Source organism: Asterias rubens, chromosome 13 (assembly GCF_902459465.1).
Source record: "Asterias rubens chromosome 13, eAstRub1.3, whole genome shotgun sequence".
NCBI lineage: Eukaryota > Metazoa > Echinodermata > Asteroidea > Forcipulatida > Asteriidae > Asterias > Asterias rubens.
The window spans coordinates 8813748-8825139 of NC_047074.1; positions in this window are offsets into that span (position 1 = coordinate 8813748).

Here is an 11392-nt window from a genome sequence, read left to right on the forward strand (position 1 = left end):
GTGTCGTGATCGTTGTCGTTTTCATTATCGCTGCAGTGTGACTCGGCCTTAAGTCAGGAAGAGTTCGGTGAAATCGATGGCAGGGCAGTCAACACCCGATTGGAACAAAGAGATTGTGATGGATTGAGGGTGGCTGGCACTATAAGTGGACTCTGCCAAAAACAATCAAACGAAACACCAGGAACTAAAGGGTTTCCATGTTGAGGAAACTTCTTGTAAAAAATCACCGCATGATTATTTTTTTCCTGTGTCTACGTAAAACCAAACATTATTTTGTTTCCTTAAACCAGTTGCCAACTTCTCACATCATCACTGTAAATATCATTTAATTTAAGAACATGCTAAGTAATTGCATCAGTTAATATGTAAATAATTTCAATTGTAAATTTATGGTTTAAAATGTTGACTGCGTGATTCATCTTACAGCTACATGTGTACAAATAAAAAGGCATACTTTTTTCAAAAAAGAATATTGTGTAACTGAAGTTAAATTAACTTGGTTTATTTGAAACAGTAGTTTGTTCAATGTATTTGAATTTTGTTTAAGTTGACGCTCAGAGCTGCCAACACTACCCATTCTGCAGAAAGTTCCCTGTAAACCCAATCTTTTCATTTTCTGATGAAACAAAATTGAAAATCTCCCTTAATTTGGAAACCTCCATTAATTTGGAAACCTTTTCCCTATTATGTTGAGTGTAATTCTGAATTTTTCTTCGATTGCAAATGTTGGTAGCTCTCGAGTGAGCTCATACATACATACAAAAATGTTTTATACACCGCCATTTCATCAAGACAACAGTGGTTTGTGATGAAACGGAGAAACAAATAAACGAAGAGACAAAATGCAAGTTGAACCAACCAGCAAAACAATCATTGTGGGAACAGGTGTTATTTCAGATGCTCCCTGTAACAAGCACTGCAGTGTAAAAAAGTTCTGCTCCAAGTCATAAGTTCTGCCTCATTCTTGAAATTCCTTTTACTGAGGGACAAAATACTCAAGTTGAGGCTTCAAATACCCATTTGACCATGTCCTGTAATTTTAAGCCTTGGGCCAGCAACAATGTCACTTGTTTCATTTGTCCATTTTGCCCCGCACTCGACCATTGGTAAATTTTCAAAGACCAGTATCCACACACTTTGTCTGAACTAACATAAAAAAAAAACTTTGAAACCTTTGAGGTCGATCGACCATCAGGGTTAAGAGAAATTAGTGAAATATCCAATTATGTGTCACTTTTGTTAAACGTCACAGTTTTACAATGCACATTAGTGGATTTGGAACCAAAGATAAACACCAGATAGAAAACATTCTAACGACCTTGTTTCACTTCAGCGTCCTTCGGTCAAACTTCCAGAATTTTGGTCCAGATTGCCTCACAGTTTTGAAGAAAAAAAAACCTTGGGAGAGTCCTGTGTTAGTTTATAAAAATTTATATATTTCAATCTTTACTAAATGTTATGCACATCTCATACAAAAAGTTCACGGAGTGAACAAAACACCTAAACAAATACTGTTTTAAGGATTGTCAAAGTTTTTCAGCTTAAAAGTTAGTTTGCTAAATATTGTTTAATAAGTGGTGTGCTGATGGAAATCTGCAATGGAATTTATTGACTTCATCCCAAAAAAAGAAAACGTTACGTTTATAATATCTTTCATCGACTGTAAAGGTTCGGTACGTGCATAAAAGCACCTTGCCCTAAATAGTCTCAGCAGGAAATTGTTAATGGGACTGACCACAATAGTGTGTGAGAACACCCACATACAAACGGCTCAGTTATTCCATGAAATTATCATAATAAAAAGCCTTCAAGGTTGGATGGGGGCGCAGGGGTCTTTTGTAGACCCATGATGGAACCTCCCACATTCAAAACAAATGACGCCTGCTTGGTGGACAGTTGTCTGCAGGCATGCAACGTTTCCTCGGATCAGCTGATTTCCTCTTCATCTTTTTAATCTCAGTTATACCCTTCTAAACTGAAAAATACTATACAAAACCATTGACATTTTTGTAATTTCCTTTTTTGGGTGAAGTCACCGTTGTATGCTCGAGTCTCAGTTTTCGAGGTACTTACCTTTAGTACTAACATTGACTCTCCGAGTATTGACCCCTTGCACGCGTGGCACACACGGCAAATGATCCGCGCTCACCATGTTGGTGGGCAAGTTAGGTTTACGTGTATTAATGCCGTGTCGCCTAAAACGCGCACTTTCACTGCATAATGCACATCATAGAGTTATATATAAAAGCGTACAGTGAAATTGCCCACCAGTATGGCGCATTCAAGATTTTGTTGATGATGACGTCGGGTGAAATGGGTCAATACAGGGATTATGACGACATTGACCACAGTTAATTTTAGATTTCGATACGACTCGACATAAAACGAAGTTGAACTTGAAACATTGCAAAAATGCTGGTCAAAATTGGAATGTTGTCGAAAAGTGCAGCTCAGCTAGCTGGATTGTGTCTTTGTTATTGATGTTGAATTCTTCTTGTGTTTGCAATGAGATACATGAATAATGTACTTGTTTTGTCACGCCTTTGAATATAGGGTGTGGTTGAATGATGTGAATGGTTGGGGTTTTTTGGGTTTTTTTTTTACAGCTTTTCTTAAAGCCATTATACACTTTCGGTAAACAGTATTGTCCAAGTCCCACACTTCGTGTATTACAACTTGTATATAAAATAACAAACCTGTGAAAATTTAAGGCTCAATCGGTCATCGGAGCCGGGAGAAAATAACGGTTAAACCCACTCTTGTTTCCGCACGTTTCGCCGTGTCATGACATGTGTTTAAAATAAATCCGTAATTCTCGCTATTGAGAATTGATATTGTTTAATGTTTTCTCAAAAAGTAAAGTATTTCATGGAACAATATTTCAAGAGAAGTCTTTCTGTAAACCCTGTAAATTATTTGTAAATCTGTGAACTTTTTTTCTTTTTTTTTCTGTAGCGAAAGTGTATAATGGCTTTAAGTAAGTGTAAGAATTTGGATGGATGTAAATTAAAACTGTAAAAAAATAAATGCTATTTTTAGAAAAAATTTAATATTGTGTAGTTAAAATAGAATGATTTGAATTTTTTCCCTGCCTGATGATAAGGAGAAATCTTTGTTGTAAAACTTGTAATGAAGATAAAAACAAAGCCCTTACATTTCTGGGATCAAACCAACCATGTGTTGAGGTGTACCAATTCGAGGGCAAAGGTTTTACCCGAGTTTGATGGATACAGTACTGAACAGCCAAACCAATCATGCTTTATAGCACAGGGGCCAGACTGCCAATCTTATCACAGATGAAACGGTTTTGCCCAAGTTTGACTGATTCAGTACTGTACAGCCAAACCATGCTTAGCATGGAGCTAGGCATACCAATCTTAGCATTGACTATAAGGTTTTGCCTGAGTTTGATGGATTCAGTACTGCACAGCCAAACCATGCTTAGCATGGAGCCAGGCATACCAATCTTAGCATTGACTAAAGGTTTTGCCCGAGTTTGACTGATTCAGTACTGCACAGCCAAACCATGCTTAGCATGGAGCTAGGCATACCAATCTTAGCATTGACTAAAGGTTTTGCCCGAGTTTGACTGATTCAGTACTGCACAGCCAAACCATGCTTAGCATGGAGCTAGGCATACCAATCTTAGCATTGACTAAAGGTTTTGCCCGAGTTTGACTGATTTAGTACTGCACAGCCAAACCATGCTTAGCATGGAGCTAGGCATACCAATCTTAGCATTGACTATAAGGTTTTGCCTGAGTTTGACTGATTCAGTACTGCACAGCCAAACCATGCTTAGCATGGAGCTAGGCATACCAATCTTAGCATTGACTAAAGGTTTTGCCTGAGTTTGATGGATTCAGTACTGCACAGCCAAACCATGCTTAGCATGGAGCTAGGCATACCAATCTTAGCATTGTCTAATGGTTTTGCCGAGGTTGATGGATTCAGTACTGTACAACCATGCTTAGCAAAGGGCCAGGCGTACTAATCTTATCTTACCCGAGTCTAAAGGTTTTGCCAGAATTTGAAAGATTCACAGCCAAACAAATTATGCTTAGCATGTAGCCAGGCATACACTAAAAAAAAGGTCTTGCCCAAGTTTGTTAGCTGAAAACCAAAGGCATTCACAATGGTTAATGAGTTTCATGCTCAATCTGGGATCAATGGCTGGTATTTTCTCAAACATGGACGACAAATAAATCTGATATTTACTGGCGTACAGTTACAATCACTTGAAACTTTATAACTAAAGAATTTTTCATAAATTTAAAAGTTGTTTATTTTCTGTAAATTGGTTTGAATTACTCAATAAAACATAAGAACAGAAAATGTTTGCTGTTTCCACATTGATTATTTGTTTGTGTTTTTGTCGCTTGAACTTCTCTAGAATATAAATATTTGCAGTCTGACAATCTTTTTGGAAGGGTACACTCATTGCCTACCCTCATTAAATGTGTCTTTTATTACACTTACACTAGCACGATAAGAATATAAAGGCCGAGTAGGAAACAAGAATTGAACAAGCACTTTAGCTCCCTTAAAGGCAGTGGACACTATTGGTAAATGTCAAAGACTAGCCTTCACAGTTGGTGTATCTCAACATATGCATAAAATAATAAACCTGTGAAAATTTGAGCTCAATCGGTCAACGAACTTACGAGATAATAATGAAAGAAAAAAACACCCATGTCACACGAATTTGTGTGCGTTTAGATGGTTGATTTTGAGACCTCAAGTTCTAACTCTGAGGTCTTGAAATCAAAATGGAAAATTACTTCTTTCTCGAAAACTATGGCACTTCAGAGAGAGCCGTTTCTCACAATGTTTTATACCATCAACCTCTCCCCATTACTCGTCACCAAGAAAGGTTTTATGCTAATAATTATTTTGAGTAATTACCAATAGTGTCCACTGCCTTTAATGCATAGAATTGTTTGCTTTACTATGACTGAGAAAGCCTTCATGCTTTCTCAGATTCAAAATGTTCGGGTGAACATTACCTCTTTCGTCCAAACTAATTTATTTCAAAGGGAGTCGTTTCTCACAACGTTTTACTATCATATCTTAGCTTTCCAGGTTTCATTACCAAGTAAGTTGTTATGTTCATAACTTGTAAAGTAAGTGTACACTCCCTTAAAGGTCAAAATCGATTTAAATTTTGTTTGTTTTCGTTGACTATATTTTTAGCACACTTTTCCGTAACTAATGAGTCGTTAATGGTATATACAGTAAAAATCACATACATACTGTTTGTTATTATTACTAAAACTTGGCATTGTACAAGTTTTGGTGAATATATCTTGCACTAAAAACTGTCATCCCAGTTTAAGGAAATAATGTATAAATATAATCTTTTGCTATAATTATATAATCTTTTTCCTTGAAGGAAATGATTTTCATCTTTAATATCTTGTCCAATAATTTAAAGGCTCACCACCCAAAAAGTTGTTTTCTCAAAAATAAGAATTCTTAGTTTTTGGACACTAATTACAGCTTGGTCTGTAGGGCAAGTATTAGATTCATTCTGATTTGAAACCAATTGATTAAAAGTTCATACTAGTTCCTCTACTCAGTTTTCTTTCCACTTTAAAGATGCTATGTCAGATTTTTGGCCCAAAACATTAAAAAATAGAAGTTTTTTGAGTGAATCATATTTCAAAGAGTATCACCCGCTGTAACGAAAACAAGTTTAGCTATTACTTTTAATGGTCAGGAACCATGACAAAAATTTAAAACGTTTCTTATAAAACACATAAGAATTGGTCACGTGATATATTGTCGGGATCCCGACAAAAACTAATTTTGAGCACTTTATTTCACTGCTACTAACAATTGGCGGACTTTTTCGGGCAATGGCTCAAATGAAAGCTTGTAACTTTCTCGACCCCCCATCAAAATTTTGGGGTCAAATCGGCCAAAAATCTGACATAGCATCTTTAACTATTTTGCAATTTACTGATTGTACATCACAGCTTTTGGCCACTGGTAATCACTCTTCAGATTGATGGCAATAAACACGTTTGGTTAGGAGCCTACAGCTTGAAGTACTGTTCTGTAAAAAGATATCAGTTTTTCGCTTAAAATTTGAAACTGAGAAGTATTACTGTCAGTAATGTTTCTCAGATTGTGTATTCACAATCAGGACTGTTCTTCCTGCCAGGGCTAAACACAGGAATTTTTTTGCGATATCTGAAAAAAGTGACCACCATGTAAGTGAAATTTTCACAGTACAGTTACACTGGATATATATCTTCAACTGAGTGGTTTTTATATTAAAACAATGTATACTTTGCCTTTTTAAGCCTATTATTTACAAAGGTCATACCAGTACCAATCTTCCAGAGAAGTAACGTCGTCGTCTGAAATACAATCTATTATAACACACCTCTTGCTCTTTCTGTATTCTGGTTGGCTGAAACACGTGTTTTGCGGGAATAGTACCAGAGCGGGCACTAGTCTTTGGAAGTAGTGCCCGCGGTAACAGCGCCCTCTCTTGACTTGAACCGTGAACAAACTACAAAATTCCTTTTTCTGTTCTTATTTGACATTTTAAGACCAAGCTGTGTTATAAAACACACATTGACTGGCACAATTCGGTAACTAGTGTGCGTCTATTCCCCCTCGGGCCTGTGAGTGACCAGAAGAGGGGCCTATTTCCTTCGGCCTTGGGGAAATAGGTCGCTCTTCTGGTCACTCAAAGTCCCTCGTGGGAATAGATGTATACTAGTTACCTCGTTGCCAGTCAATATGTGTATAATGAAGGCCTTAAAATTTGCCACTGCTATTTTTTTAAGAGTTATCAAAATGATGTATTCTATAAGCTTATCCAATGATGACCATAGGGCCCAATTTCATAGAGTCCCTTAAGCGGAATAATCTGCTTACCAGTTATCGGCTTAGCAGAAATGACTAGCTCAGTAAACTAGTTAAGAATTGTAAATGTGTCGTAATAGCTTGGCTGGTTTTCTTATTCTTATGAACAGTGTTGTAGGTCTCGAGACCTGTCTTGGTCTCGACACTCTGGTTTTGGTCTTGAAAACGACTTGCTGGGTCTCCCCCTTGGTCCTAGTCTTGGACATGCTGGTCTTGGGTTCGGGAGAATTTGATTTCGAGACCTCAGATTAAGAACTTGAGGTCTCGAAATCAACCATCTAAACGCACACAACTTCGTGTGACAAGGGTTATTTTTTTTTCATTATTATCTCGCAACTTCGATGACCAATTGAGCTCAAATTTTCACAGGTTTGTTATTGTGTGCATATGTTGACATACACCAACTGTGAAGGCTAGTCTTTGACAATTACCAATAGTGTCCACTGCCTTTCAGGGGAAGGATGTTTTGCCTGGTTGGACATGATTTGTTGATATTTTGCCAACCCATCCATACAACCAACTTATCCTTGACCAAATTCCATCGCCCTCAGGATCTGGGTGGACCCCATTTTTTATCTAAACAAAAATAAAAAATGGGTGGGTGTATGAACACAATGTAATCAACAATGGGGAATACTGTAAAGAATTTCTGTTGACAAAATTTTGTGTGTACCTATTTTTTAGTCCAGATTATACGCCCAGTGCACACCTATTGTAAGTTTGTTAACTTTCGGGCGTACTATTTTGGCATATTTTTACCATATTATTTTTTTTCCTTTCAATCTACTACGTGGTGAGTTTATTTTATTTTGTTTAAAGCCATTGGACACTTTCGGTAAACAGTATTGTCCAAGTCCCACACTTTGTGTATCACAACTTATACATAAAATAACAAACCTGTGAAAATTTAGGCTCAATCGGTCATCGGAGTCGGGAGAAAATAACGGGAAAACGCACTCTTGTTTCCGCGTGTTTCGCCGTGTCATGACATGTGTTTAAAATAAATTCGTAATTCTCGCTATGGAGAATTGATATTGTTTTAATGTTTTCTCAAAACGTAAAGCATTTCATGGAACAATATTTCAAGAGAAGTTTTTCACCATTACCTTCTGTAAACCCTGTAAAATATTTGTAGATCTGTGAACTTTTTTTTTTCTGCCGAAAGTGTATAATGGCTTTAAAGGAGTTGATAGAATTTGCTGAGATTTGATGCATTTGCAAGGTCTGCTCGATGAAAAGGTCACCATTGACCCAATTTGCATAAGGTCATCACCCATGACTAGAAATCTGGTTGTGCAGTTTTTACTTTCTAGACGTTCTAGATTTGGCTTGGCAAAGTTTACCTTTGGTTTTTGGAACTGTTTTGATTGTTTTTAATTTAACCATAGATCTAGAACAAGGGCTGTTTCTTGTCGAGCACTCTCACTTCGAGCACTTTCATTTCAAACCTAGAAAGTGAAAGGGCCATCACACTTTTATGTCACCAGGCTGCTGTGTCTAGCACTTCGAGTCTACCACTACTTCTGGATAACCTTGACCATGTTGAGATTTGTGTGATGGGTGGGAACGAGTTTGACACACACCACTACCTCCATGGTAACCGAACAATAGACCAAGGAAATACTTAGGGTGTATACCAAGATTGCGGCTTTTCATTAGCACGTAACAAAATCCCAGGGTGTACTCTTTCCGATACCAAAAACACCCCACCACCCACTCTGCCCACCACCCACGCTCTCTTCACTGGGTGAAAGGGTTGTATGTTTTTTTTTTGTTATTGGGGTTCAGTCTTGGGTTCAGTCTTGCTTTGTGTAACTGAAAACACAATTTTGGGTGTTAGCTCTTTTGGTGTCGTTGAACTCTCTTTCAATGTCAAACGATACTTGGAGCTATAGCTTAAAGGCATGGACACTAACTCAAAATACCTGCTGGCATGAAAACTTACTTGGTAACGAGCATTGGCACGGAGACATGTTGATAGTGGGCCTATAAAACTTTGTGAGTGAAGGCTACCTCTAATAAGTGACATAGTTTCTTAGAAAGAGGTTCTTTCTCACTCAAACATTTAAATACTTCAGGCCTGAAGTCAGGCCTTAAGTATTTTTTGGGGGGCATCTGAAAGCACACAAATTTGTGCAGCAAGGGTGTTTTTTCTTTCATTATTCTCTTGCAACTCTGATGACCAATTGAGTCCAACTTTCCAATGTCATTCAAAATAATGATGCATGGACAGAATCATTTATGTTCTTTTAATACAATTTATTTATTGGTTATCGCAGTAGATTCTATAAAATAATTTATTGCATAGTTTGGTGTAAAATTTATTTATACACATCTGTACTGTTACAAAGCTGAACAACAATTCTATATTTATTTTTACACAAAAACCACGAATTATGCTTTTTAAGGCATGAAGGAAAGCAAATGTAACTTTTGAAGTTAACAAAATAACGATAGGCATGTTTTATGTTAATATAGCAGACAAATAACAATGATATTTATACAGATAGATTGTAAGTTTATATAAAGCAGACAAATAACAATGATATTTATATAGCAGATATTTTGTATGCTATGTATAATAGCAGACAGATAACAATATACAGTGGATAGATTGTAATTAAAGCTATATATATGTAGCAGACAGATAACAATGTTATTTATATTATTGTAATGCTATTTATATAGCAGACAGATTGCAATGCAGAGTCAAAAAGTCAAAAGCACAAAACAGGTTTTTAGTTTGTATCAATGCTAATGGTGTAACCTTTGACAACACGTTTATGAACGAGCTACAGTGTGGGCCTTTTTAAAAAAAAAAAATCTTTTTTAGTGGAAATAATGAATCAAAATTAAAATGTTTTCGGCCCAGTGTTGTGAGGTCGTTAATTAGGGAATAACAGTGCGGTTACACAATGTATGCTGATCTAGGGGCCACTTAATCGCTGTTTTCCAAAGACGATCTTTATACCGTACGTTAATACACCCCACATGACCGGGTTTTGACCAATCAGAGACTTGAAACCATCCAAGGTATTTATTAATATTGTCATCAAATGCTTTTTCATTCTGGTAATGATCAAAAGGTCATTAACTGAAAAATGTATATAAGTTTGAGAAGAAAATCAATCAACATCTACATGTAAATGTTTATCTTGGAAACTAAATTGTTTCTTTTTGCCAAAAATTACTTTGAAGACCACTCTTGACCAATAAATTCCATTTACCAAGAGCTCCAAAATATGCAAATGCAATTTGTGAAATCCGTACAATCCGCACAATTAGTCCTTAGTCCTGAGGCAACAATTTGTTGTCTTATATATGACCAGTTTTGCCTGCCCAGAAATGCCATGAAATGTGTATTGACACCCTTTTTCTATACAAAGTCACCTGGTCCATTGGAAATGTACACCTTTTTTGCAAAAGAATACCAGAAATTGACCTAATAAAAAAATACAACAATATTATTTTCTGTACACTTTATAATGTTTTATGTTAAATGAACTATTTCACAGCTTAAAAAGTACCAACACAGTAAATTTAGGGTGTTCGTTTAGAGAGTACAGTAAAGCGAATGTATATAAATGTTTTTTTTTTTGGCAAATGTTCTGGGCAAATTTTGAGTACCAATTTTGAACTTTTGATAATCAAAAGACAAGTTTGTAATTTGTCTTTTTTACACCAATAAATAAGTTCTATAGAAGTCTTAAAAAACACATAAAATATAAATATACGAGTTGATAAATGTACCGAATTGATTTAATTTAATTATATAAGACAGCATCTTTTTCATTTAAAAACAAATTGTTTGCAGCCATTAGTCTAAGCAGCTTTTTACATAAGTGTAAGCATCTTGTACTCATAAATGATAAATATTACATTACAACACATTTAAAAAAAAATGTTTAAAGTGAATATTGCATAACATTTATAGGCCTTCGTCCGTTTTAAGATGTCACTTTTATTTTTCAAAAAATCCAGCAAGGCAATTTCAAGTTTTTCTTTATTCCTAGAGCCTGTTTTGGGGGGTTTTGTTTTGCTCCAAAAGTTATATTACAGTATCAAAGTTTTGGCCAGGATTTAGGTAAAGGGTGTCCAACTTTGCTTGAAATTTAAAAGCTGAGTGTCCAAATTGTTTCACTTTACAATACATGTAAAAGACAGATAAAACAGTGTACAAAAGACACAGAGTCTGGCCAACATGTTGGCATGTTTAGTGAAATTATTCTTTTGGAACTATGCATCAAAACATTAATGATAATGATCTATCCATATGCGAGTATATATAAACATGGCGTCCACTTTCACACACCAGACTGTCCAGTCAGTATGATATAAATCAGTGGTGCATCCTCATGGCACGAAGAAGGTACCAGACTATATTTTCCCTTACAACCTCGGTTTGGTAGCATTGAGTTGAATGGCAGAAAAAACACAAGATGGGGGCACCATAGAGGGCTATTCCCTTATTTGGATAAATTCGATTGATAAACAGCATTCTCAAAACACCTCC